Genomic DNA, 20,249 nt, shown 5'->3' on the forward strand with positions numbered 1-20,249 from the left:
AGAGAAATGAATATTTGTGCGGCTCCCACAGAACATCCATGTTGATTTTAAAATGCAAGACACTGGCCCTCACTTAGTTTCTCTGCAGAGCGTTTTTTTGGTGTTTTTTTTTTTTGTTTTGTTTTTGTACCGTTGTACAATGTACATTTTTGTACCATTTTCTACCATTGCTACAATGAGAAATAAAGTAGCCAAGCACAGAATGGAAGGAATGTAGCAGAGGGAGCAGTGCAATGCACAGAGATTGGGTGAGGGTTTCCCAGTAGGCTGTGTAAAGAAGTTAAAAGATTCAAGCCTCTCTACAAAACAAATAATGTCCCTCATCTGTCAGGTGCCCTTTTCCCTTAGTAATAGTATTTCTGAGCTCAGGGGTATTTGCTGTGGGGGCAGAGGGGGGAGGTGTGATGGTGAAGAACTCCTTTAAAATATACATTTATTTTAATTATGTTTGGGGGGTGAGTGACAACAGCTGTGGGGCTGCTCTGCACTGAGGGTGGGCGGCAACGGGACCCACAGGTGACCGTCAGGTGAGCGCGGGCTGGTGCCCTCAGCTGGGAAGGGCGGGAACGCTGAGGGGAGAGAAAGAGGCGGGAAGAAAAGAGGCGGGAAGAAAAGAGGCGGGAAGCGACTCAGGTGTTCTCGGTTCTGATTGGTTGGCGCTTCGGGGCAGCTATAAAAGGTGCGCGCCTGAGCAGGTGCGTGAGGCGTTCTCCTCAGCGTGTGAGAAGGCGCGGGGTGCTGTGAGGGAAAGGCGGCGGAGGAGGCACGGGCGGCAAGCGGTCTCCAGAACCGAGGTGCGGCGGGGCTGGGGGGGCAGCGGGGTCGGGGCCGGGCCGAGCCGAGGTGGGTCGGGGGTGGGTCCAGGCCGGGCCGAGGTGGGTCGGGGCTGGGGCCGCGCCGGGCTCAGGTGGGTCCGGGACGGGTCGGGGCCGGGGCTGTAGCGGCCGCCGCTGCCGCGTTTGCTCCAACGGAGGGCAGCCAGAACCGGGGCAGCCACACGTGCTGCGATGGGGGGTGGCCTGGGACGGAGCTGCCCCGCGGGCTCTGATGGCTGGTGAGCGGGAAGGAGCTGGGTCTGGGCCCGTCTCATGCGCTCTGATGCCGGGCGGAGCCGGGGCCGGGGTGTCTGGGCGGGCTCCGAGGGGAGCGACCTCTGAAAGTGCTCGAAGAGGAAGGAGGGAGGCACGCCAAGAGTGGCAAGTTGCCACGTGGAAGAAGACACTTGGAAGAAACAGTGAGCAGCAATAATAAAGAAATATCAACTCGTATTGATGTGTTGAAACAAACTTTTTTTTTTTTTTTTTTTACTTTTTTTTTTTTTTTTTACTTTTTTTTTTTTTTTACTTTTTTTTTTTTTTTCTTTCTCAGTAACAGGGAGGTGGGAATGGGGGAGGGAGGGGATGATGAAAAGGGAGAAGCGCTAAAGTGTTGCTCCTGGGTATAAGAATATAAATGTGTTTAAAAACCCTATAGAAGGGAAAGGGTGGATTTTCAGAGAAAACTTCATGTTTGAATGTTAAATTTTGTATACTACATTAAGACAAACCATGATAATAGATGTAACAAGTGGAAAATCTTCCTTGTAAATAAGGTGAATTTATGCGAATGTGAACCTCAAATTCACCAGACAAGGAGAGGAATATGTAACCTCTCCCTGTAAAAGGGCCACTATCACAATTCAGAAGAGCCAAGATGGCACACTGATTGACATAGCACAGAACAATTTCTGTATTGAGGTTCAGTGTCCTCCCAATAAAAACAGTGCAAGGGGGGAATGCAAAGTCTTCCTTGGCTGGGTGGTCATGTGCCGAACTCCTTTGCAATGTCAAGTTTCCCTTTTCCTTCATGTGGGGGGCTTGGCATTCCACATGATTAATGGTGTCCCTGCTATTGTTTCAGGAGCTGCTGCAGAAGAAAGAAGGGGCAGCGCAAGGGACCTGGAGGCAGGAGCGAGCAAGAAGAGGAAGCAGAAGCCTGCAAATGCGGGGGGGAAAGAGAAAGGCATTCTGGGCAAAGCACCTCCCTGTTAGCAGGGGCATAGTCACATTTGAATTGATGGTTGCCGGCACCTTGGGTGACCCGGCCGGCTTTGTGCTGGGCGACCTCCCTGTAAGCAGGGCTTGGGTCTTTTCTGTAGTTGTTGGCCTTTTGCCTTGTTGCTCCTATGGCTGTCTGGGGAGCGTGGCACCCTGTAAGGAGGGCGAGAGCCACCTCTCCGCACCTGAGTGGGAAACGGAGCCCGCCGGACCCCGAGGCCACCCTGTAATCAGGGTAGTGCCTCTTCCGTGCCCCTGTCCCTCCCCCTGCCCCGCAGTGCCGTTGCCTGCTGGTGGCCTGTCAGTGTGCCAGCCCTGTACTCGGGGCGTGTGGCGCGGCATTTGCCTTTGTCCTTACTTGAGAAGCCCTTTGGCACGTTGAGGTTTGTGGCCTCCGTGCGGCCCCGGAGCAGGTCACAGGCTCTTGTGTGTTGCTCGTGGTTGTGGGTTTATTCCTAGGCGTTGGCTGCGCTGCGTTGTCCTTCCCTTCTGGAAAGTTGCATCTGTGTGTGTGTGTCCCCCTTCCTTCCCTGTTTGCGTTGCGGAGTGAGTGAGCGAGTGTGCTTTCCTTTTAGGCCCCCACAGAGATGGCTGCAGCTTAGCTGTGACTTCCTAGGGGGGAATGGAGGACTTGGTTGCATGCCTGAAGGGGAGGGGGGTACTTGCCCCCCATTAGTCCCACGAGCGCTGCGATTGTCCTGTCTGCCTGTCTCCTTTATTTTTTGTAGAGATGCGAGCCACGTGGTAGCTCCGTGGCCGAGGCCGCCCTGTAATCAGGGCTTGGGCCTGTCTTTTCACGGCCCCGTACTCGGGGTGCATGTCACAAGCTGTGGTTCCCTGAGTCCCCCAAGCGGCCCGCCCCCCCCTGTAACCAGGGCTGGGGAGGCTGCGGCGTTGCAGCCAGCCGCTTTAGTCGTCCAGTTGGTGGGGATGACCCCTCCCTGTCCCGTCAGAGGGTGCAGGTTGAGGTACTATGTTTGTGTGAGGTGTGACCTCCCCGCTGGGCGGGTTGAGGTTTTGTTCCCTGTGGTGCTAAAGATGTGGTGATGTTGTGCTGCCGGGCGGGCCCGCCTGTAGCTCAGGCGCTGGTGGGAGCTGCATGCTCCACGGGGCTTCTTAAATTGATGATGGTGAGGTGTGGGGTGCCGTCCTGTAGGCAGGGCTGTGCGTGCCCCCTGTGCTTGGTGAAGTGCTTTCTGAGAGACCCCCTGTAGTCAGGCGGGAATGTGGCCCCGGCCTTTCAGAGGCCCGGGGCTGTGAGATGTGGGGTTGGGCTTTCGCCCTCACTGGAAGAATCGGGTATGGGATCCTGAGCCCGGCCTTTGGCCGTTTTGCCCCGCTGCCTGGTGGCTGAGAGTTGTTCCCGCCGCTGGGGGGAAAACCGGGCTCTGTGGCTCCAGGGGTGTCGTCCACCCGCCTGTAATCGGGCTCTGGGTGCGTGAGCGTTAGTGCTCTGCTGGCAGCCTGTGTAGGTTGACCGCCCTGTTAGTGGGGTGCCTAACTGGGGGAGAAGGAGCCTCCCTCGGCCGTAGGGATGGGGGCTGCCCTGTAATTCAGGGAGCCAGCGTGCCCCGCAGTCCCGGGCCCTTTGCGATGGTGGCAGTGTCCGAGGGTCCCCTGTAAGCAGGGAAGCTGACTCCTTTGGCCGCTGCTTTTTGTGTGCCCAGCTCCATTTGCCCAGTCTGCCCGCCTCCGTGATCCCCTGCGGCGCCGGCTGGAGCCTTCGTAGCGCGCCAGTGAGGTGAGAAAAGCAGCTCTAAGAATTTTTGTCTGGAAGGGGCTGGGGCGGGGGCCAATGCACGGACTTGCCCCTTGGCTGGGCAGTCTTGTGCCGCGTTCCTTTGGTATGATGGGTTTCCCGGCTTCCTTCAGGTGGCGGGTTTGCTGCTGCTTGGGTCTAATGGTGTCGTGCCTCGTATTTCAGGATCTGCTGCCGGAGAAAGAAGACGCAGTGCGAGGAAGAAGAGGAAAAGGAGGAAAAGGAAGAAGAGGAGGAAGAAGGGGAGGAAGAGGAAGAAGAGGAAGCAGAAGCCTGCAAATGCGGGGGGGAAAGAGAAAGGCATTCTGGGCAAAGCACCTCCCTGTTAGCAGGGGCATAGTCACATTTGAATTGATGGTTGCCGGCGCCTTGGGTGACCCGGCCGGCTTTGTGCTGGGCGACCTCCCTGTAAGCAGGGCTTGGGTCTTTTCTGTAGTTGTTGGCCTTTTGCCTTGTTGCTCCTATGGCTGTCTGGGGAGCGTGGCACCCTGTAAGGAGGGCGAGAGCCACCTCTCCGCACCTGAGTGGGAAACGGAGCCCGCCGGACCCCGAGGCCACCCTGTAATCAGGGTAGTGCCTCTTCCGTGCCCCTGTCCCTCCACTGGCCCCTCGGCATCGTTGCCTTGAGGTGGCGTTTCAATGTCGTTGTATGGTTGCTTGTTCCTCTGCTGGTGTGACAGCCCCATACTCGGGGTGTGTGTACTAAGCTTTCCAGTCCCCTATTCCCCGAGCGGCCAGCCCGCCCTGTAATCAGGTGTGGGGTGTGTCTTGCATTGCAGCCGGCTGCTCTAGCCATCCAGTTGGTGGGGATGACCCCTCCCTGTCCCGTCAGAGGGTGCAGGTTGAGGTACTATGTTTGTGTGTGGTGTGACCTCCCCGCTGGGCGGGTTGAGGTTTTGTTCCCTGTGGTGCTAAAGATGTGGTAATGTTGTGCTGCCGGGCGGGCCCGCCTGTAGCTCAGGCGCTGGTGGGAGCTGCGTGCTCCACGGGGCTTCTTAAATTGATGATGGTGAGGTGTGGGGCGCCGTCCTGTAGGCAGGGCTGTGCGTGCCCCCTGTGCTTGGTGAAGTGCTTTCTGAGAGACCCCCTGTAGTCAGGCGGGAATGCGGCCCCGGCCTTTCAGAGGCCCGGGGCTGTGAGATGTGGGGTTGGGCTTTCGCCCTCACTGGAAGAATCGGGTATGGGATCCTGAGCCCGGCCTTTGGCCGTTTTGCCCCGCTGCCTGGTGGCTGAGAGTTGTTCCCGCCGCTGGGGGGAAAACCGGGCTCTGTGGCTCCAGGGGTGTCGTCCACCCGCCTGTAATCGGGCTCTGGGTGCGTGAGCGTTAGTGCTCTGCTGGCAGCCTGTGTAGGTTGACCGCCCCGTTAGTGGGGTGCCTAACTGGGGGAGAAGGAGCCTCCCTCGGCCATAGGGATGGGGGCTGCCCTGTAATTCAGGGAGCCAGCGTGCCCCGCAGTCCCGGGCCCTTTGCGATGGTGGCAGTGTCCGAGGGTCCCCTGTAAGCAGGGAAGCTGACTCCTTTGGCCGCTGCTTTTTGTGTGCCCAGCTCCATTTGCCCAGTCTGCCCGCCTCCGTGATCCCCTGCGGCGCCGGCTGGAGCCTTCGTAGCGCGCCAGTGAGGTGAGAAAAGCAGCTCTAAGAATTTTTGTCTGGAAGGGGCTGGGGCGGGGGCCAATGCACGGACTTGCCCCTTGGCTGGGCAGTCTTGTGCCGCGTTCCTTTGGTATGATGGGTTTCCCGGCTTCCTTCAGGTGGCGGGTTTGCTGCTGCTTGGGTCTAATGGTGTCGTGCCTCGTATTTCAGGATCTGCTGCCGGAGAAAGAAGACGCAGTGCGAGGAAGAAGAGGAAAAGGAGGAAAAGGAAGAAGAGGAGGAAGAAGGGGAGGAAGAGGAAGAAGAGGAAGCAGAAGCCTGCAAATGCGGGGGGGAAAGAGAAAGGCATTCTGGGCAAAGCACCTCCCTGTTAGCAGGGGCATAGTCACATTTGAATTGATGGTTGCCGGCGCCTTGGGTGACCCGGCCGGCTTTGTGCTGGGCGACCTCCCTGTAAGCAGGGCTTGGGTCTTTGCTGTAGTTGTTGGCCTTTTGCCTTGTTGCTCCTATGGCTGTCTGGGGAGCGTGGCACCCTGTAAGGAGGGCGAGAGCCACCTCTCCGCACCTGAGTGGGAAACGGAGCCCGCCGGACCCCGAGGCCACCCTGTAATCAGGGTAGTGCCTCTTCCGTGCCCCTGTCCCTCCACTGGCCCCTCGGCATCGTTGCCTTGAGGTGGCGTTTCAATGTCGTTGTATGGTTGCTTGTTCCTCTGCTGGTGTGACAGCCCCATACTCGGGGTGTGTGTACTAAGCTTTCCAGTCCCCTATTCCCCGAGCGGCCAGCCCGCCCTGTAATCAGGTGTGGGGTGTGTCTTGCATTGCAGCCGGCTGCTCTAGCCATCCAGTTGGTGGGGATGACCCCTCCCTGTCCCGTCAGAGGGTGCAGGTTGAGGTACTATGTTTGTGTGTGGTGTGACCTCCCCGCTGGGCGGGTTGAGGTTTTGTTCCCTGTGGTGCTAAAGATGTGGTAATGTTGTGCTGCCGGGCGGGCCCGCCTGTAGCTCAGGCGCTGGTGGGAGCTGCGTGCTCCACGGGGCTTCTTAAATTGATGATGGTGAGGTGTGGGGCGCCGTCCTGTAGGCAGGGCTGTGCGTGCCCCCTGTGCTTGGTGAAGTGCTTTCTGAGAGACCCCCTGTAGTCAGGCGGGAATGCGGCCCCGGCCTTTCAGAGGCCCGGGGCTGTGAGATGTGGGGTTGGGCTTTCGCCCTCACTGGAAGAATCGGGTATGGGATCCTGAGCCCGGCCTTTGGCCGTTTTGCCCCGCTGCCTGGTGGCTGAGAGTTGTTCCCGCCGCTGGGGGGAAAACCGGGCTCTGTGGCTCCAGGGGTGTCGTCCACCCGCCTGTAATCGGGCTCTGGGTGCGTGAGCGTTAGTGCTCTGCTGGCAGCCTGTGTAGGTTGACCGCCCCGTTAGTGGGGTGCCTAACTGGGGGAGAAGGAGCCTCCCTCGGCCATAGGGATGGGGGCTGCCCTGTAATTCAGGGAGCCAGCGTGCCCCGCAGTCCCGGGCCCTTTGCGATGGTGGCAGTGTCCGAGGGTCCCCTGTAAGCAGGGAAGCTGACTCCTTTGGCCGCTGCTTTTTGTGTGCCCAGCTCCATTTGCCCAGTCTGCCCGCCTCCGTGATCCCCTGCGGCGCCGGCTGGAGCCTTCGTAGCGCGCCAGTGAGGTGAGAAAAGCAGCTCTAAGAATTTTTGTCTGGAAGGGGCTGGGGCGGGGGCCAATGCACGGACTTGCCCCTTGGCTGGGCAGTCTTGTGCCGCGTTCCTTTGGTATGATGGGTTTCCCGGCTTCCTTCAGGTGGCGGGTTTGCTGCTGCTTGGGTCTAATGGTGTCGTGCCTCGTATTTCAGGATCTGCTGCCGGAGAAAGAAGACGCAGTGCGAGGAAGAAGAGGAAAAGGAGGAAAAGGAAGAAGAGGAGGAAGAAGGGGAGGAAGAGGAAGAAGAGGAAGCAGAAGCCTGCAAATGCGGGGGGGAAAGAGAAAGGCATTCTGGGCAAAGCACCTCCCTGTTAGCAGGGGCATAGTCACATTTGAATTGATGGTTGCCGGCGCCTTGGGTGACCCGGCCGGCTTTGTGCTGGGCGACCTCCCTGTAAGCAGGGCTTGGGTCTTTTCTGTAGTTGTTGGCCTTTTGCCTTGTTGCTCCTATGGCTGTCTGGGGAGCGTGGCACCCTGTAAGGAGGGCGAGAGCCACCTCTCCGCACCTGAGTGGGAAACGGAGCCCGCCGGACCCCGAGGCCACCCTGTAATCAGGGTAGTGCCTCTTCCGTGCCCCTGTCCCTCCCCCTGCCCCGCAGTGCCGTTGCCTGCTGGTGGCCTGTCAGTGTGCCAGCCCTGTACTCGGGGCGTGTGGCGCGGCATTTGCCTTTGTCCTTACTTGAGAAGCCCTTTGGCACGTTGAGGTTTGTGGCCTCCGTGCGGCCCCGGAGCAGGTCACAGGCTCTTGTGTGTTGCTCGTGGTTGTGGGTTTATTCCTAGGCGTTGGCTGCGCTGCGTTGTCCTTCCCTTCTGGAAAGTTGCATCTGTGTGTGTGTGTCCCCCTTCCTTCCCTGTTTGCGTTGCGGAGTGAGTGAGCGAGTGTGCTTTCCTTTTAGGCCCCCACAGAGATGGCTGCAGCTTAGCTGTGACTTCCTAGGGGGGAATGGAGGACTTGGTTGCATGCCTGAAGGGGAGGGGGGTACTTGCCCCCCATTAGTCCCACGAGCGCTGCGATTGTCCTGTCTGCCTGTCTCCTTTATTTTTTGTAGAGATGCGAGCCACGTGGTAGCTCCGTGGCCGAGGCCGCCCTGTAATCAGGGCTTGGGCCTGTCTTTTCACGGCCCCGTACTCGGGGTGCATGTCACAAGCTGTGGTTCCCTGAGTCCCCCAAGCGGCCCGCCCCCCCCTGTAACCAGGGCTGGGGAGGCTGCGGCGTTGCAGCCGGCCGCTTTAGTCGTCCAGTTGGTGGGGATGACCCCTCCCTGTCCCGTCAGAGGGTGCAGGTTGAGGTACTATGTTTGTGTGAGGTGTGACCTCCCCGCTGGGCGGGTTGAGGTTTTGTTCCCTGTGGTGCTAAAGATGTGGTGATGTTGTGCTGCCGGGCGGGCCCGCCTGTAGCTCAGGCGCTGGTGGGAGCTGCATGCTCCACGGGGCTTCTTAAATTGATGATGGTGAGGTGTGGGGTGCCGTCCTGTAGGCAGGGCTGTGCGTGCCCCCTGTGCTTGGTGAAGTGCTTTCTGAGAGACCCCCTGTAGTCAGGCGGGAATGTGGCCCCGGCCTTTCAGAGGCCCGGGGCTGTGAGATGTGGGGTTGGGCTTTCGCCCTCACTGGAAGAATCGGGTATGGGATCCTGAGCCCGGCCTTTGGCCGTTTTGCCCCGCTGCCTGGTGGCTGAGAGTTGTTCCCGCCGCTGGGGGGAAAACCGGGCTCTGTGGCTCCAGGGGTGTCGTCCACCCGCCTGTAATCGGGCTCTGGGTGCGTGAGCGTTAGTGCTCTGCTGGCAGCCTGTGTAGGTTGACCGCCCCATTAGTGGGGTGCCTAACTGGGGGAGAAGGAGCCTCCCTCGGCCGTAGGGATGGGGGCTGCCCTGTAATTCAGGGAGCCAGCGTGCCCCGCAGTCCCGGGCCCTTTGCGATGGTGGCAGTGTCCGAGGGTCCCCTGTAAGCAGGGAAGCTGACTCCTTTGGCCGCTGCTTTTTGTGTGCCCAGCTCCATTTGCCCAGTCTGCCCGCCTCCGTGATCCCCTGCGGCGCCGGCTGGAGCCTTCGTAGCGCGCCAGTGAGGTGAGAAAAGCAGCTCTAAGAATTTTTGTCTGGAAGGGGCTGGGGCGGGGGCCAATGCACGGACTTGCCCCTTGGCTGGGCAGTCTTGTGCCGCGTTCCTTTGGTATGATGGGTTTCCCGGCTTCCTTCAGGTGGCGGGTTTGCTGCTGCTTGGGTCTAATGGTGTCGTGCCTCGTATTTCAGGATCTGCTGCCGGAGAAAGAAGACGCAGTGCGAGGAAGAAGAGGAAAAGGAGGAAAAGGAAGAAGAGGAGGAAGAAGGGGAGGAAGAGGAAGAAGAGGAAGCAGAAGCCTGCAAATGCGGGGGGGAAAGAGAAAGGCATTCTGGGCAAAGCACCTCCCTGTTAGCAGGGGCATAGTCACATTTGAATTGATGGTTGCCGGCGCCTTGGGTGACCCGGCCGGCTTTGTGCTGGGCGACCTCCCTGTAAGCAGGGCTTGGGTCTTTTCTGTAGTTGTTGGCCTTTTGCCTTGTTGCTCCTATGGCTGTCTGGGGAGCGTGGCACCCTGTAAGGAGGGCGAGAGCCACCTCTCCGCACCTGAGTGGGAAACGGAGCCCGCCGGACCCCGAGGCCACCCTGTAATCAGGGTAGTGCCTCTTCCGTGCCCCTGTCCCTCCACTGGCCCCTCGGCATCGTTGCCTTGAGGTGGCGTTTCAATGTCGTTGTATGGTTGCTTGTTCCTCTGCTGGTGTGACAGCCCCATACTCGGGGTGTGTGTACTAAGCTTTCCAGTCCCCTATTCCCCGAGCGGCCAGCCCGCCCTGTAATCAGGTGTGGGGTGTCTCTTGCGTTGCAGCCGGCTGCTCTAGCCATCCAGTTGGTGGGGATGACCCCTCCCTGTCCCGTCAGAGGGTGCAGGTTGAGGTACTATGTTTGTGTGTGGTGTGACCTCCCCGCTGGGCGGGTTGAGGTTTTGTTCCCTGTGGTGCTAAAGATGTGGTAATGTTGTGCTGCCGGGCGGGCCCGCCTGTAGCTCAGGCGCTGGTGGGAGCTGCGTGCTCCACGGGGCTTCTTAAATTGATGATGGTGAGGTGTGGGGTGCCGTCCTGTAGGCAGGGCTGTGCGTGCCCCCTGTGCTTGGTGAAGTGCTTTCTGAGAGACCCCCTGTAGTCAGGCGGGAATGCGGCCCCGGCCTTTCAGAGGCCCGGGGCTGTGAGATGTGGGGTTGGGCTTTCGCCCTCACTGGAAGAATCGGGTATGGGATCCTGAGCCCGGCCTTTGGCCGTTTTGCCCCGCTGCCTGGTGGCTGAGAGTTGTTCCCGCCGCTGGGGGGAAAACCGGGCTCTGTGGCTCCAGGGGTGTCGTCCACCCGCCTGTAATCGGGCTCTGGGTGCGTGAGCGTTAGTGCTCTGCTGGCAGCCTGTGTAGGTTGACCGCCCCGTTAGTGGGGTGCCTAACTGGGGGAGAAGGAGCCTCCCTCGGCCGTAGGGATGGGGGCTGCCCTGTAATTCAGGGAGCCAGCGTGCCCCGCAGTCCCGGGCCCTTTGCGATGGTGGCAGTGTCCGAGGGTCCCCTGTAAGCAGGGAAGTTGACTCCTTTGGCCGCTGCTTTTTGTGTGCCCAGCTCCATTTGCCCAGTCTGCCCGCCTCCGTGATCCCCTGCGGCGCCGGCTGGAGCCTTCGTAGCGCGCCAGTGAGGTGAGAAAAGCAGCTCTAAGAATTTTTGTCTGGAAGGGGCTGGGGCGGGGGCCAATGCACGGACTTGCCCCTTGGCTGGGCAGTCTTGTGCCGCGTTCCTTTGGTATGATGGGTTTCCCTGCTTCCTTCAGGTGACAGGTTTGCTGCTGCTTGGGTCTAATGGTGTCGTGCCTCGTATTTCAGGATCTGCTGCCGGAGAAAGAAGACGCAGTGCGAGGAAGAAGAGGAAAAGGAGGAAAAGGAAGAAGAGGAGGAAGAAGGGGAGGAAGAGGAAGAAGAGGAAGCAGAAGCCTGCAAATGCGGGGGGGAAAGAGAAAGGCATTCTGGGCAAAGCACCTCCCTGTTAGCAGGGGCATAGTCACATTTGAATTGATGGTTGCCGGCGCCTTGGGTGACCCGGCCGGCTTTGTGCTGGGCGACCTCCCTGTAAGCAGGGCTTGGGTCTTTTCTGTAGTTGTTGGCCTTTTGCCTTGTTGCTCCTATGGCTGTCTGGGGAGCGTGGCACCCTGTAAGGAGGGCGAGAGCCACCTCTCCGCACCTGAGTGGGAAACGGAGCCCGCCGGACCCCGAGGCCACCCTGTAATCAGGGTAGTGCCTCTTCCGTGCCCCTGTCCCTCCCCCTGCCCCGCAGTGCCGTTGCCTGCTGGTGGCCTGTCAGTGTGCCAGCCCTGTACTCGGGGCGTGTGGCGCGGCATTTGCCTTTGTCCTTACTTGAGAAGCCCTTTGGCACGTTGAGGTTTGTGGCCTCCGTGCGGCCCCGGAGCAGGTCACAGGCTCTTGTGTGTTGCTCGTGGTTGTGGGTTTATTCCTAGGCGTTGGCTGCGCTGCGTTGTCCTTCCCTTCTGGAAAGTTGCATCTGTGTGTGTGTGTCCCCCTTCCTTCCCTGTTTGCGTTGCGGAGTGAGTGAGCGAGTGTGCTTTCCTTTTAGGCCCCCACAGAGATGGCTGCAGCTTAGCTGTGACTTCCTAGGGGGGAATGGAGGACTTGGTTGCATGCCTGAAGGGGAGGGGGGTACTTGCCCCCCATTAGTCCCACGAGCGCTGCGATTGTCCTGTCTGCCTGTCTCCTTTATTTTTTGTAGAGATGCGAGCCACGTGGTAGCTCCGTGGCCGAGGCCGCCCTGTAATCAGGGCTTGGGCCTGTCTTTTCACGGCCCCGTACTCGGGGTGCATGTCACAAGCTGTGGTTCCCTGAGTCCCCCAAGCGGCCCGCCCCCCCCTGTAACCAGGGCTGGGGAGGCTGCGGCGTTGCAGCCGGCCGCTTTAGTCGTCCAGTTGGTGGGGATGACCCCTCCCTGTCCCGTCAGAGGGTGCAGGTTGAGGTACTATGTTTGTGTGAGGTGTGACCTCCCCGCTGGGCGGGTTGAGGTTTTGTTCCCTGTGGTGCTAAAGATGTGGTGATGTTGTGCTGCCGGGCGGGCCCGCCTGTAGCTCAGGCGCTGGTGGGAGCTGCGTGCTCCACGGGGCTTCTTAAATTGATGATGGTGAGGTGTGGGGTGCCGTCCTGTAGGCAGGGCTGTGCGTGCCCCCTGTGCTTGGTGAAGTGCTTTCTGAGAGACCCCCTGTAGTCAGGCGGGAATGTGGCCCCGGCCTTTCAGAGGCCCGGGGCTGTGAGATGTGGGGTTGGGCTTTCGCCCTCACTGGAAGAATCGGGTATGGGATCCTGAGCCCGGCCTTTGGCCGTTTTGCCCCGCTGCCTGGTGGCTGAGAGTTGTTCCCGCCGCTGGGGGGAAAACCGGGCTCTGTGGCTCCAGGGGTGTCGTCCACCCGCCTGTAATCGGGCTCTGGGTGCGTGAGCGTTAGTGCTCTGCTGGCAGCCTGTGTAGGTTGACTGCCCCGTTAGTGGGGTGCCTAACTGGGGGAGAAGGAGCCTCCCTCGGCCGTAGGGATGGGGGCTGCCCTGTAATTCAGGGAGCCAGCGTGCCCCGCAGTCCCGGGCCCTTTGCGATGGTGGCAGTGTCCGAGGGTCCCCTGTAAGCAGGGAAGCTGACTCCTTTGGCCGCTGCTTTTTGTGTGCCCAGCTCCATTTGCCCAGTCTGCCCGCCTCCGTGATCCCCTGCGGCGCCGGCTGGAGCCTTCGTAGCGCGCCAGTGAGGTGAGAAAAGCAGCTCTAAGAATTTTTGTCTGGAAGGGGCTGGGGCGGGGGCCAATGCACGGACTTGCCCCTTGGCTGGGCAGTCTTGTGCCGCGTTCCTTTGGTATGATGGGTTTCCCGGCTTCCTTCAGGTGGCGGGTTTGCTGCTGCTTGGGTCTAATGGTGTCGTGCCTCGTATTTCAGGATCTGCTGCCGGAGAAAGAAGACGCAGTGCGAGGAAGAAGAGGAAAAGGAGGAAAAGGAAGAAGAGGAGGAAGAAGGGGAGGAAGAGGAAGAAGAGGAAGCAGAAGCCTGCAAATGCGGGGGGGAAAGAGAAAGGCATTCTGGGCAAAGCACCTCCCTGTTAGCAGGGGCATAGTCACATTTGAATTGATGGTTGCCGGCGCCTTGGGTGACCCGGCCGGCTTTGTGCTGGGCGACCTCCCTGTAAGCAGGGCTTGGGTCTTTTCTGTAGTTGTTGGCCTTTTGCCTTGTTGCTCCTATGGCTGTCTGGGGAGCGTGGCACCCTGTAAGGAGGGCGAGAGCCACCTCTCCGCACCTGAGTGGGAAACGGAGCCCGCCGGACCCCGAGGCCACCCTGTAATCAGGGTAGTGCCTCTTCCGTGCCCCTGTCCCTCCCCCTGCCCCGCAGTGCCGTTGCCTGCTGGTGGCCTGTCAGTGTGCCAGCCCTGTACTCGGGGCGTGTGGCGCGGCATTTGCCTTTGTCCTTACTTGAGAAGCCCTTTGGCACGTTGAGGTTTGTGGCCTCCGTGCGGCCCCGGAGCAGGTCACAGGCTCTTGTGTGTTGCTCGTGGTTGTGGGTTTATTCCTAGGCGTTGGCTGCGCTGCGTTGTCCTTCCCTTCTGGAAAGTTGCATCTGTGTGTGTGTGTCCCCCTTCCTTCCCTGTTTGCGTTGCGGAGTGAGTGAGCGAGTGTGCTTTCCTTTTAGGCCCCCACAGAGATGGCTGCAGCTTAGCTGTGACTTCCTAGGGGGGAATGGAGGACTTGGTTGCATGCCTGAAGGGGAGGGGGGTACTTGCCCCCCATTAGTCCCACGAGCGCTGCGATTGTCCTGTCTGCCTGTCTCCTTTATTTTTTGTAGAGATGCGAGCCACGTGGTAGCTCCGTGGCCGAGGCCGCCCTGTAATCAGGGCTTGGGCCTGTCTTTTCACGGCCCCGTACTCGGGGTGCATGTCACAAGCTGTGGTTCCCTGAGTCCCCCAAGCGGCCCGCCCCCCCCTGTAACCAGGGCTGGGGAGGCTGCGGCGTTGCAGCCGGCCGCTTTAGTCGTCCAGTTGGTGGGGATGACCCCTCCCTGTCCCGTCAGAGGGTGCAGGTTGAGGTACTATGTTTGTGTGAGGTGTGACCTCCCCGCTGGGCGGGTTGAGGTTTTGTTCCCTGTGGTGCTAAAGATGTGGTGATGTTGTGCTGCCGGGCGGGCCCGCCTGTAGCTCAGGCGCTGGTGGGAGCTGCATGCTCCACGGGGCTTCTTAAATTGATGATGGTGAGGTGTGGGGTGCCGTCCTGTAGGCAGGGCTGTGCGTGCCCCCTGTGCTTGGTGAAGTGCTTTCTGAGAGACCCCCTGTAGTCAGGCGGGAATGTGGCCCCGGCCTTTCAGAGGCCCGGGGCTGTGAGATGTGGGGTTGGGCTTTTGCCCTCACTGGAAGAATCGGGTATGGGATCCTGAGCCCGGCCTTTGGCCGTTTTGCCCCGCTGCCTGGTGGCTGAGAGTTGTTCCCGCCGCTGGGGGGAAAACCGGGCTCTGTGGCTCCAGGGGTGTCGTCCACCCGCCTGTAATCGGGCTCTGGGTGCGTGAGCGTTAGTGCTCTGCTGGCAGCCTGTGTAGGTTGACCGCCCCGTTAGTGGGGTGCCTAACTGGGGGAGAAGGAGCCTCCCTCGGCCGTAGGGATGGGGGCTGCCCTGTAATTCAGGGAGCCAGCGTGCCCCGCAGTCCCGGGCCCTTTGCGATGGTGGCAGTGTCCGAGGGTCCCCTGTAAGCAGGGAAGCTGACTCCTTTGGCCGCTGCTTTTTGTGTGCCCAGCTCCATTTGCCCAGTCTGCCCGCCTCCGTGATCCCCTGCGGCGCCAGCTGGAGCCTTCGTAGCGCGCCATTGAGGTGAGAAAATTTGCTCAAAGCAGTTTTTGCTGTCATGAATTTGGAGGGATGGGGTGGGGGTGGTACAAGTCCTGCTTCGGCTGGGTGGTCTGGTATCGAGTTCCTTTGCGATGTGGTTTGTCCCTTTTCTTTTGTGTGGCGGGCTTGGAGCTACGCACAACTAATGTTGTCCCCACTTATGTTTCAGGAGCTGCTGCAGAAGAAACAACAAGAGGCACGGTGAACCTGGTTGGCCTGAGCATGCAAGAAGATATTACTGTAACCGTCCATTTGTTTCAGTAAACTTTTTTCTTCTGGTGCATCTGCTGTCATGTGTGTTTTGCTTGTTAGCTCCTTATTGTTGCAGTGGCCCTTTGAGAATAAAATTTGTTTGCTTTGTTTTTGCCATGACATGTGCCTTTAATCTCTTGCCTTCTTTGAATTTTGGTTTTACATTCCTATGCTGTTTGCATGAAGCTGCTTCTTAGTGGTTGGATTACCACCTAACCATTTGTTTTTTTCTTCCATGCGTAGGTAAGATCCTTTTTTGTCAGCTGCAGGTTTTGATGGCCTTTATTTGGTGTGTAGTGGTTACCGATACAGCCCAGCTCTTCCCATAATCTGCCCTCGTCCTCTGTCAGTCCAGCTCTGGTCTAGGTTTTCTGCCAGTTAAGTTGCCTCTCTTTCAGGAACACTTTTGCTGACTTCTTCCATTGTAATTTTTTGAGTGTTCTGCCAAATGCTTAACCTTTCTTTTTGAGTTTATGGGATGAATGGGATGTGCTCGGGGGTGGTCATGTGCTTGATTCCCCACCGATTCTTAATGTGGTTCTCCCTGCCGGTGCTTATCCTTTCTTTTCCTTAGAACATTATCTTATTGCAGATTTTGCAGCTATGTGGCCCTAATCAATGTGGCTGGTGATTTTTCTTCTCTGTAGTGTTGCGGTTTAATTTGGCAGGTAGGTTAGCCCTGTGCAGATTTTGTCTCCCGCCCCTGTTTCCCATGGGGTAGGAGTAGAGAGTGGGATGGGAGGGAGAGAAGGTAGAACTAGTGAATTGAGTTTTAAATGCATTTACTAATGTAGAGAGGAGAAAGGGCAATGTGGATAATGGCTATGATATGTGCACTTGTATAGTTATGAATAACAACTGATACCCATGCAATTGCTCAGCTCCCTCTGACTGATGCTCAGCCAGTCCCCTTGCATCAGCTGCCCTCTTAAACTTTCTCCCATTTTTTCAGAGTTCTCTTACATATCATAGCATAGGGTATGTCAAGAAAATGCAAGTTGTTTCCTTGAGCTTAATGTAAAAGAAAAAAGGAATGATTTCTGAGTTATGTAGGCAGATGAGGTCACAGTTGGTGAGAGAACTGTTGTGTGAAATTGTGAGGAAAATGTCTCTTTGGGTACTGTGTCACAGGTTATTATTTTTAATTATTTTTTTTTTTTTTAATATTTGTATTCTAAAAGAACACATAGCTGTTTCCCTGCTGAAATGCTTTTATGATTTTTATTTATTATCATCCAGTATTTGACTTTTAGACCATTTTCCATATTAATGCTTTAGGTCACCCAGCCTCACTGAGGTCAATGGAAGAAATGAATCCCACGGATGTATTGTCTTAGCTAAAAACAGTAAAGGGATTTAATTGTTTCTCTCATTAATTGTATTTTAAAATGCAGTGTGGAAGCACAAGGATCTATTCTGTCTCTGTTTCTTAAACTAAGAGATTTTAGTGGAAGCAGCTGATGCATAAGGGAATTCCAACCTCTGCAGACCTACAACAGTAAGTACAGTTACTGTAACTTACAAGTGTAAGTAAATATAAGCTGCTGAACTAAGGGACTGAAGGTGGAAAGACTGAAAGGACGATACTGAGTGAAAATCAGTGTTAGCACCTCAGGGATAAAGACCCTAAACAGCACCACAAAACCAAGAAAGATGGAAACTTCTGAGATAACCAATTTCAACATCAGTTTTGTTTGAAATTAGTTTGAAATGCTAACACTGAAGGGTTTTTTTCATATGCTTAAGTGTACTATTTTTTCCTTAATGAGTACATGAAGCACTGAGACACAAACAGTTCCTGCCTGATTTTATTTTTTATTTTTGCTTACCTTAGTCATTTCTGTAGTAGTTACTCCATGCTAAGAATATAGATTCAGCTTTTAGACAGAACATGTCTTTATATACATATTTTTCAGGAGTACAGAGGTGGGTGAGGGGCAGTAGCATTGAGTTTTATGTGTTGTGAAGGGGTTTGTGTGAAAAGGTTGTGTAAATTCTGATGTTTGAAATGTTTAAAGGAACAGTGAAGATTTAGACATCTGCTCAGGCTGAGGAAGGACATTTTTGATGCAAAAAGTAGGGGTAAGAGGTCTTTTTTTAGCTTTTTTGTTGATTTATTTACTTATTTATTTTTTTGTTGTATGTGCTGAATATATAGTGGATCCAGAATGAATAAAAGCCCTACTAACCAAAGAAGGATTAAGCTTCGGTACAAATAAAAGCACAAATGAGAATGTTATGGAAACCAGAATTATACGCATTATAATCTCTGTGATCATCTGTGCCTCCACTTATTTCCAAAGAAATGAGTCCTTATAGCTTTAGAAATAACTTTGTTAAAACCAATTGTATCAGGTATTTGTTAGACCTTATCTCTATGCTCTTAAGCATCTATTTGCTTTAGATATAAAGAAAGCCTGCTATATAAATGTAGCATTTCTGTATCTAAGATATAGAGGAGAAAGAATGAAAATATGCAAATGTTTCAATAATTAAACCGGAAAAAAAAAAAAAAAAAAAAAAAAGCTGTTGAGTGTATTCCAAACCCAAATTTCAATTAACTAGACATTAGGCCCAATATTAAATGAAATCCTGACTCATAATGGGAAAATGGCCACAGGATAGTAAAATCAAGAAAACAGTGAACCGTCCTAGTAAGATCTATTTCTATTAGGGAGGCAACAGTGAATATTGTGAAGCACAGGTATCCTTGTTACATTTTAGTACCTGCTAAGGGTGCGCCTTCAGGAAAACGCTGTCATTGGTAAATAAAAGCTTCTAAGAAAACAAGTCACATTGTTTAAAAATATGTAGGAAACTTTACACAACCGCATGTATTAATGAGCTTTTATCTGAAGCCAAAGGATACCAGTTTTAATATCTCATACAGCGTTTACTGTATTGGAGGCAATAAAATAAAATAAAGATGTCTCGAGTGAAGCACTTTGTAACACATCTATGAAGAACTGGAGAAGCCTCCAGCGATTTCCAACACCACAGGTCACTCTTCTTTCACATTCATGTCCTATTTTATGCATTGTTTTTTCTTTTTTTTTTCTCATGTGGTTAAATGCTGGTAACAAAGTTCACAAAGCACTGGATTTTGTACAATGCAATATTTTTCTAGGGACTAACTAAGCTGTTCTTCAGAAACATCCACAACCTGTGTTTTCTGATGAGTAAAACTGGCAAAATTTCTCCTGCACCACAGGAGAGCATTTGTTCAGCAGTTCTTTTAAATGGCCCGGTACGAAGTAAGCAGTAAAATAGATGCCTGTCACTGAGAATAAAACCAAAGCAATGTCAATTTTAAAATGGGAGTTCTGATTCTTCACTTAATTTTCTTTGTTTGAAATAAAGTTAACTTATATTCCATCTCGTTTCCTTCGGGATAGTACCTTAATGTATTGCCAGCCTTCTCTGAGCTATTTCCAACAGAGAAACAGGTCTCTCAGTTTGAACACCGTATCAGATACCCGGCCCTGCACAGACCTAGAAAGTATTCGGTATATTCACCTCGCACACTTCCAGGCAGCTCGGCCGCTGCCGCTGCCCATTCCCTTATGTTGGTATTGGGGCTTCTGCCCGGTAAGCAGCCACTTGTGTTCCGATGGCCGCATAGCCTGGAAGCCGGGACTGGAGAGCCGCACGGGGGCGTATATCCCACAGCATCGGAGGATTCGGGCAGCTTCCACTTCTGCCGGGAGCTCTCTTAATGGTTTTTCAGGGACAACGTGAATTTCCAGTTCACCGTATTAAAAGTCTCAATGGTATAGTTAATTGTGATGGTAAAAGATGACATTATGGCTCAAGCCAGGTCAACACGAGGGACCCAAAACTTCATTTAGAATCTGGATTCTAGCAGAGAATCTTGAGGAGATGACAAGGAATTATGTCATTAAATGTAAACATGTTTTACATCGATTCAAATTCATTCTGCTCTGGGTGAGAGCGCAGGAAAGTTGGCTTTAATATCACGCGAAATACAAAGGAACAGATTTATGTTATTGCTAAAAGTCAGGGTTACAGTATAAGTGTTTTTTTGTTTTTTTGGTTTTTTTGGGGTTTTTTTTGTTGTTTTTTTTTTAATCAACGTTGAGATATTTTGTCAGATGTCCGTATGTGACATAAATGTTTTTCTGTTTTAAAATGTTTCCGTTTGTGTGGCAATCTGATCAAACTGTGTCATCATTCACGAATTAGGAATAGCACCGAGTAACAGCCTGTGACCCAGGATCTGGATTATTTTGTTAGCGGAGCTGCCAGTGAAAAGGAATGTAAGAAAGGACAGAAAGAACCGCGTTGCAGTACAAGCAGGATTGTACAGAGCAGCAGCTACGGATCGAGATAAGGACTTCACAGAGCAGCGGCTGCGGAGCAGGATACACAGCGTGAGAACCGAGGGCACCTCTAGGATAAGAATGAACGGCTCGCAGCTTTGAAGGGGGGTTTTAGGGTTGTTACTGCAGTAGCTTTCCTCCAATTAGCGTGTGTGATTTTCGAACACCCTCGTCTGTCTGCTGTCAAAGTACGGCTTTTCGGGCAATGAAGTGGAAACTTGTTTATCACTCGTACTGAGTCGGCTGCCTGCTTCCCCGCGCTTCGTTTGGCGGCGTTTCTGTGCCGGCAGAACCGGACAGGGATACGACACGAGTGAAAAGGAGCGGGGGGATCGTGAAGGTCGGAGACGGAGACGAGCCACGGCGGAGCGGGCGACCCGCACACAGATAATGCACCCGAGAGGAGTCACTTCACCAAAGGGACCGCCGCCCACGGAGCCAAAGGGACAGCAGCGTACAGGGGACACACACTGGAGCAGGAAAAAGGAGGGTGACACGGAACAGCACGGGGCCGGTTCCGATAACGTGTCGCAAGTTGTTTCCGACGAGCTGTTGCTGTTTCTCACTTCTAGTAACGGGCTGCGAAAGGAACTCCGGAGCGCACGGGCCCCGCTCGTGGGACGTGGCGCGGCAGCCGCCGGGAACGGCGCCGGGCTCGGCCCGTCG

The 20,249-nt window shown here is 55.2% G+C and overlaps 1 long non-coding RNA gene across 1 annotated transcript; it reads left to right on the forward strand.

Annotated features, from left to right (window-relative positions):
* Positions 1-663: 663 nt before the first annotated feature.
* On the forward strand, positions 664-15,363 carry LOC107314679 (uncharacterized). Its single transcript, XR_014947101.1, has 9 exons — positions 664-794; positions 1,900-3,777; positions 3,961-5,415; positions 5,599-7,053; positions 7,237-9,147; positions 9,331-10,785; positions 10,969-12,879; positions 13,063-14,973; positions 15,161-15,363. It is a non-coding gene; the product is annotated as an uncharacterized LOC107314679 (long non-coding RNA).
* Positions 15,364-20,249: the final 4,886 nt, after the last annotated feature.

This window comes from Coturnix japonica, chromosome 5 (assembly GCF_054131305.1).
Source record: "Coturnix japonica strain WE chromosome 5, WE-NBRP24, whole genome shotgun sequence".
NCBI lineage: Eukaryota > Metazoa > Chordata > Aves > Galliformes > Phasianidae > Coturnix > Coturnix japonica.